This window comes from Periophthalmus magnuspinnatus, chromosome 3 (assembly GCF_009829125.3).
Source record: "Periophthalmus magnuspinnatus isolate fPerMag1 chromosome 3, fPerMag1.2.pri, whole genome shotgun sequence".
NCBI lineage: Eukaryota > Metazoa > Chordata > Actinopteri > Gobiiformes > Gobiidae > Periophthalmus > Periophthalmus magnuspinnatus.
This window is the reverse complement of record NC_047128.1, coordinates 33532485-33539295: the sequence shown is the minus strand read 5'-3', so window position 1 is coordinate 33539295 and position 6811 is coordinate 33532485.

Below are 6811 nucleotides of genomic sequence, written 5' to 3'. Positions count from 1 at the left end.
TGTTCAGAAAAGACGTGGCTTTGGTTTGCATCTGTGAGAGGTTAAGGTGATGTTTTTGACACATGAGGCTGTATTATAAGAGCATCTATCACCTGTCTGACCAGTGCAATGTTGTTATATCTCTTCATAAATGCACAATGTACGAGTGCATTACGCATCTGTAGAGCTGTCACATGTCAATCATACGGTTTCTACATGTATAACAATAATAAGTACATAGATTACAATAGTACTGAAGGCTCAGCTGCATAAATAAAGTTAGGAGCAGGACAAATCTGTGAAGAAACAAACATCCCACTGACCAGTCCTGTTTATGCAGACAGGGTGTCAAATCCAGTCAAATATATACAAATATTAACAAAGTATGTAGGTCTAGACTGTCTGACTCTGACTCCAGAATAGCTCAGTATATGCATTAATGTCTGTACAAATAAATACACTCATTTGCAATGCAGTTTGTATAAAAAAGCAGCGTTATTAAATTGTTATTGACTAAATATTGATGTCCACCCAAGTCTGCTCGCCTGCCCATAAAAGTCACCGCACGCTACTGTCTTTTTGTGCCTTGAAAAACATTATGTAGTGGTATGTGTTGTGATTATGACTTATCTAAAAAACAGAAGGAAAGTGAACGCGGGGACAGACACACCCCTTGACTACAGGAATTGGGCAGTAATATAAAGCACGTCCATTGCCTTTGTTTCCTTTCCGCCCAAATTAAAGAGACTTTGAAACAGTGGGGCTTAGAGGAAGTGCCGCGGTATTGTGCTTAATCAAGGTAGAAAATACAAAGGCAGAGCTGGATCCCCAAAGGTTCACATCAAAAGGTGCATCCCACTTTGGGCGCTATTTAATCAGTTAAAACACAGATGGCAGCCTGCCGCAATTAATTAATCATATATGAGGCGTGAGCTACCTGCAGCTGAAAGTATGTCAACGCTGAGAGATCTCATTTGGATTTCGCTAGAGTTATGTGCCACCAAAATAATCAGCCCCTGGAACGTATACAAGGCGTAATGCTCTGACTGAACTGCACTGTAATGGGGTTGCAAGAGGGAGTGTATGAGCCATTAAAATGCATTAGATGATATTTGTTAATGTTAAGTAAGTACCACTGCAATTTGAACATACTTGTCAGAGTGCAGCCTCAGCAATAGCACAAGAGAGCTGGATGTTCATGCTGCATTAGGATGACTGATTAGCTTGTTAAATTTGAAAGGGAACATGAATTTCAATGAAGTCTCAAAAATATGTGGCTAGGGGTATAAAGAAGTCTTATGTTCACTCATTCTATTGAGGTGTTACATACTGATCGTGCAGAAGGGAAACAGACACAAAACCACAGTTCAGCTTAAACAGAGGGAAGTCACTTGAGGTTTGCATGTTCTACCCGTGCTCAAAGATGGTTTCCTCATCAATCTACCTTATAATTCACTAAAACTGGTTTGTAAGTTAAATTCACCCACTCAGAATCAACAGGGTGAGCTGAAGATTGTGTCCAAAATGTGGAGAAGGGCTCCAAGTGCAGTGGTGCTCTACTCCTCAAACGTGTGTCTTAACCTTTACAGGAGTCTATGGAGCAGATACAAGTTTAAAATGAGAAAAGAAACAGCAGCACTCACCAAATGTTTTTCACACATTTTGAATCAATATAAAACAATGTAAAATGGAAATCTGATGAGATATGGAGATTTTGAATGCCCAGTCCACTTTATGTGCTTGTTTAAAATAAATGTGCAGTTGTACCACCAAACTAGTATCATAGAGAGTAGATGCTTACACTTTCCCTTCAGCTCCTGTCCCTGTCAGTTCACATCCACGGATGAACCCACTGTGGCTCATGGGCCTTTTGATGTGGGAGCCTTTGTTTCCCCTGGTCCCATCGCCTTGTGCACCCGAGCCGCAGAAAGAGACAGCATCCAAACTGCAGATAATGGAGAATAATATACAATATGCATCCTCTGTGGATCAGCTGTGCTCAACAAGGTGCACGTGCTCGCTCTATCTTTCATGAGAGGAGAAAATTGCACATGTAATAAAATCCAATTTTATATTTCATTCTGAGAACTACAATAAATACAAAACAAGCAGTAAATAAGCTTTTCAAAAAGCTGATTACTAAAGCAATTTGGTGGCAAGTCCAGGACTGTGTTAAAGCAGCAGAGCTGTGCATTCCAAATCTTTTCTCCTCTGCTCTCTGTGTTATTAGCTGGGGCTGCTCACAGGAGCCAATCTGATCCACTTCCTTTACTATAGTGTAATGCTCCAGCACCAGGCGCAGGAGTTAAAGAAGGATTCTGATTGAGGTCATTCTTGAATGGCAATGGCACATTTGGATAATGTACATCAGCAATGTGCTTTGTCCTTTCCTTTTGTCTGTGGGGGAGAAGTGTCTGCCCAGGGACGAGGATGTGAACCACAACCACAGGTCCCCAGACAAATGTCCACTGAAATATTTCAAGTTTGTGACTTAAAAAAAGACCTATTATTTTGAGTAAATATATCTCTTTTTCAAGGACTCCCTTGAAGGGGCTATCCAAATAAATAAATAAATAAATAAATAAAGGGTGTGTGGTGTAGGTTTCTTTGGCCCTTTTAAAACAGAGGCTCAGGGTTAGATCTTGTGTCTGGATCCTCTCACTGTGTTATTCCAGTCTCTTCTCTCAACATCTATATATAGGCAGAATATGTGGACTATATGGTCCGAGCAGTGAGTGGACATCAGTCAGGATACAGTAGAATCATAAAAAAAACAACAACTTTGACTTGAGTATTTTTACTTTGCATAAAATAAATAGTTATTGATCCCAAAATGACTTCTGGGCAGAAAAGGGTTAAATGAGTAGTAACTTTAGGGAGGGATTGAAGAATGAGGCAAAAGTGAAAGTCTGCATAATATTTAGAAATCTAAATTGAAGCAGCGATGGCACAGGAGAAGTGCTCTGTGCGGATTATTCACAGTTATATAATGTGAGGAAGAAAACCCAGCGCTTCTCATTTTGGTCACTTATCCCTCATTGTAAAGGTCTGTATATTTCATTGCTGGTGCAGCAGCTTAGGGGATACATTTCAAAGCAGCAAATAAAAATTGGCTAAACTTCCAAAATTAGCACTTCAAAGTCCAACATGATTTGCGGCGAGGGAAGGGCTGGAAATGGTGTGACTGTGAAAGTGTTTGTGCGTGTGCAGTGCCGCTGATGTACCCAGTTCAGCATTAGGCCCAAGAACCAATTTCTAGGCAAATTGGTTTCATTTAAGAATGAGATCACAGAGTAAGCAAACCTCTTTTAGGGCAAGTTCATGCATCTGTAGACATTTATTTCAGTTTCGCATGTATTGGGCAGCACTGACTGTGGGTAGGTATATGGGCTTATCCATGGTTATTGTGCTTTAGTTACCATGTTCACATTTACCTGTTAATATTATGAAGATCCATACACTCTCCCATGTTGGGCTTTGTGTCAAAACGAGTATGAAGAGTAAATGATAAAGTCGTTTTCTACGGTCCTCCCAGCAGTGTGGTGGAATCAGGACTAATCAAAGCCACATGGCTCTAATTGGCCTCTCCACTCTCTTTAGGCCCAGACACTGGAGAGCATTGGTCCATTAGCCATCGATGAAGCACACTGGAGTTTTAGTGCTGTGAAAAAGTGTTTATTCCATAATAGTCCTTGACAAATAAGTATCTGTAGACGTGTTTTTAAATGAATGCTGTTCTAAAGGCTCTTGTCCACAGAAGAATACTCAACACAAAAGTGGCATTGAATTGACTTTTTTTTGCAAACAGTGTTGTTTTGTCGCCAGTTTTAAAAGTCCACAAGGAGGCACAGCTTCTGTTTGCAAAAATGGAACATAATGTTGGCATCTGGGTGCTCTCGTGCCATTCAACAATAAACACATATTTAAAGTGGACACAGTCTTTTCACCTTAATATTTTCAATGTCATGATGAAAAGGTGCATTCATGCATGAGCTATAAACATTGTTATTTGTTTGGATGTCATGGTCACTGAACTATGTGTAACTGCTTGAAATATAAAGTTTATGTTGAACTGGGATCCGATGATCTCGTTGTAAAACTGTTTCACTCAGCTCGCCGTTATCTGAGGCAAACCATTTAAACCCTATTTCAAACTATTGACAGAAGCGAACAAAAAGTATAATCATATCTGTAATTACGACTGAAATGTTCAGTATAGGAAAAAATGCCAATTAGTTTAGTTTGAGAAGCTGCTGAATGATGACAAAAAGGGCACAAAATCACACAGAGGCTAATGGAGCTTGCCACAGTCTTTTGCAAGTCCACAAGCTCGTCACAACCTTTATAAGTGTACATGTAATAACTATATAAGCCATAACAAGTGGATTCATGTGCGGATAGTCATTAAACACACAAGCTTTGGGTTCACGCTGCAATGAGGCTGTAGTTTACTTCATAAAAATCCTGCTGGAACTGCAGAGATGCTCGCTTTTGATTGCCAAGCCTTAAAACTATATTACCTCACCTTATTAACAAGCCACAATTTTGTCCAAACTCTCACTACCCCATCAAGAAAAAGTTGCAAATGGCGGGATAATCGCCCAGAAGCACGTTGCAGATAATGATTCGATATTCCCACATGGCAATAATGAGGTTGATTTCTCGCCAAGAGTTGGACAGCAAACCAATTTACAAAACACACTGGCAGGAGGTTCTACTTTGAGCATTACCTGTAGTAATCAAAATGCACCCGTCTCCCCCCAAAAAACTTTCATCCATAAAATTAAATCCAGTGTAATTAGAAGTGTTGCAGCATCGACAGATCCGAAATGAAGCACGGAGTTTGGAGTGAGGATTTTGGCTGCCTCTACACCTATGTGCCTTTCCTTCTGCAAGTTTTTTTTATTTATTTAATTTTATTTATTTATTTAATGGGCACACATCACTGACAGCTGTCCTCTATGTCAATACCGATGTCTGTCAGGAGAGATTATCCATCACATGAATCCAGGCAGATAATGAGCAAGAGGGAAGGGCATTTTTTACCACCCCCAAGTGTGCAACATACCACTCCAGCCAAGCTAATTAAGCAGATGCCATAATGCGGTAATCAGGAACACAGAGGAGGTGGGAGATTTCCACAAAACTTGAGCTGTAACGCTGCAACATTTGGTGCTTAAGAACTTCCCAAAAAACAGATGGGCTGCCACGGCGTAATGGATGTGTGTATATATTTGTATGTGTGCAGGTAATTATTGGGCAATGTGTCTTAATAGACTCCTACCTGTTATATTTCTAAATGATTAGTGCTAAAATGTGGCAAACAGATGAATATAGTGGAGTGTGTTCATTTGCAGCAGGGGAACGGAGCTACCTGGTGAGGTGTTTTCCTCATTATTTTTCCGGAAAATGAGCAATCAGCCATATTGCACGCGGCCTGATTGTTTCCCCCTGTAAATCAATCCAGGAATTGCAATTAGGATGTTCTCTTATGTGGTATAATTGATGTCTAGCTAATCCTTTATTTGCACACCTGCCGCTGAGTCTGAATTTTTAATGAATTTCTAATTAATGCTCTTTGCACACTTGATTTATGTGTTAGCAAATTATATTTCTGCTCCATGTCCTGCTGCTGGAGAATGCCTACACAGTGTCACACCTGCTTTAAAAATGGAAGTTAAATGTGTCTCCAGAAAAGTAATAACACGTTACTATATGAGATTTTGAACTGCTACTGGGAGTACTTTTTAGATAGTTGGGATATAGTTGGTATAAGATAATTCTGCTTTTGTTACAGGCCACGTTCAGCCCCTGACGACTCATTTATTTATTCATAGTCTGGCCTGACGCCAACTCGACTGGTTGTGACAAACCCCCACGCTGTCCACCAGGTTGTCTCATTTATTTTATTTATTTATTTTGGCTGTTCACTTTGTTGCCACAGCTACTCATCTTCTTCCATGAGTGCATTTTTTTCATATACAGTGAATGGATTTTATGCCAGATGCCCTGAAAAGACTCACTTTTGACCACCTGATCATGGCGCACCTCCTGTGTTTCTGTTTGGTGAGTACAGTTCATTAATTCAACACATAATTCAGTGTTTTATGGCAAATTTGCATCAATTTTCTGCACATGTCGTATTTGTGTTTGCATGGAGACCCCTTGTTTCTCGTTTTGATCACTTTGCCTGACAACACTGATGAATGAATACTCTTTAACGCTCAAATAAGTAGGTAATAAGTATCTCGGTCTAGTAGATCTGTGCAGTTACCACGGGGTCCACACAAAAACCTTTCCTTTCCACTTTAGCACATTATGATAAAGGATGTTCTCAGATGTGGCATAATTCAATAAACAGAATTTCACAAAACACATTTTGACATTTTTTAATTAAACATAAAATTCCACCATGTGTTACTACATATGTTAGGCTGCAACAAAACTCAAAGAGGACTTAGTATCGTGAAGTTTGGCACTAATAGTATTGAAGTAGTAAATGTGCAGTGTCTTTTACTTTACGCTGTTGACATAAACAGGCAGATTGTTATTTGAATAGATTAAAAATGTCCTTCTCCAATAGCAGGCACTTTCATTTTCTGAGTTACTGGCTCTCAAGGTAAGCTTTAACAAATTAATGAAAAATGTAAGCTTTGCAGAGAAAGTATTTGCAGTGATCAGGAGTGCCTCTTTTTGGAAACGAGACTAATGAGATTGTATTTGAACTGATGTGCACTGGACACCTTTCTCAAATGATTTGTTATTAAAAGCTGATGTTTTACCAAATTTAAATGCAAAGTTAGTGACATTATCAGAGTAATCATCTCCAGAG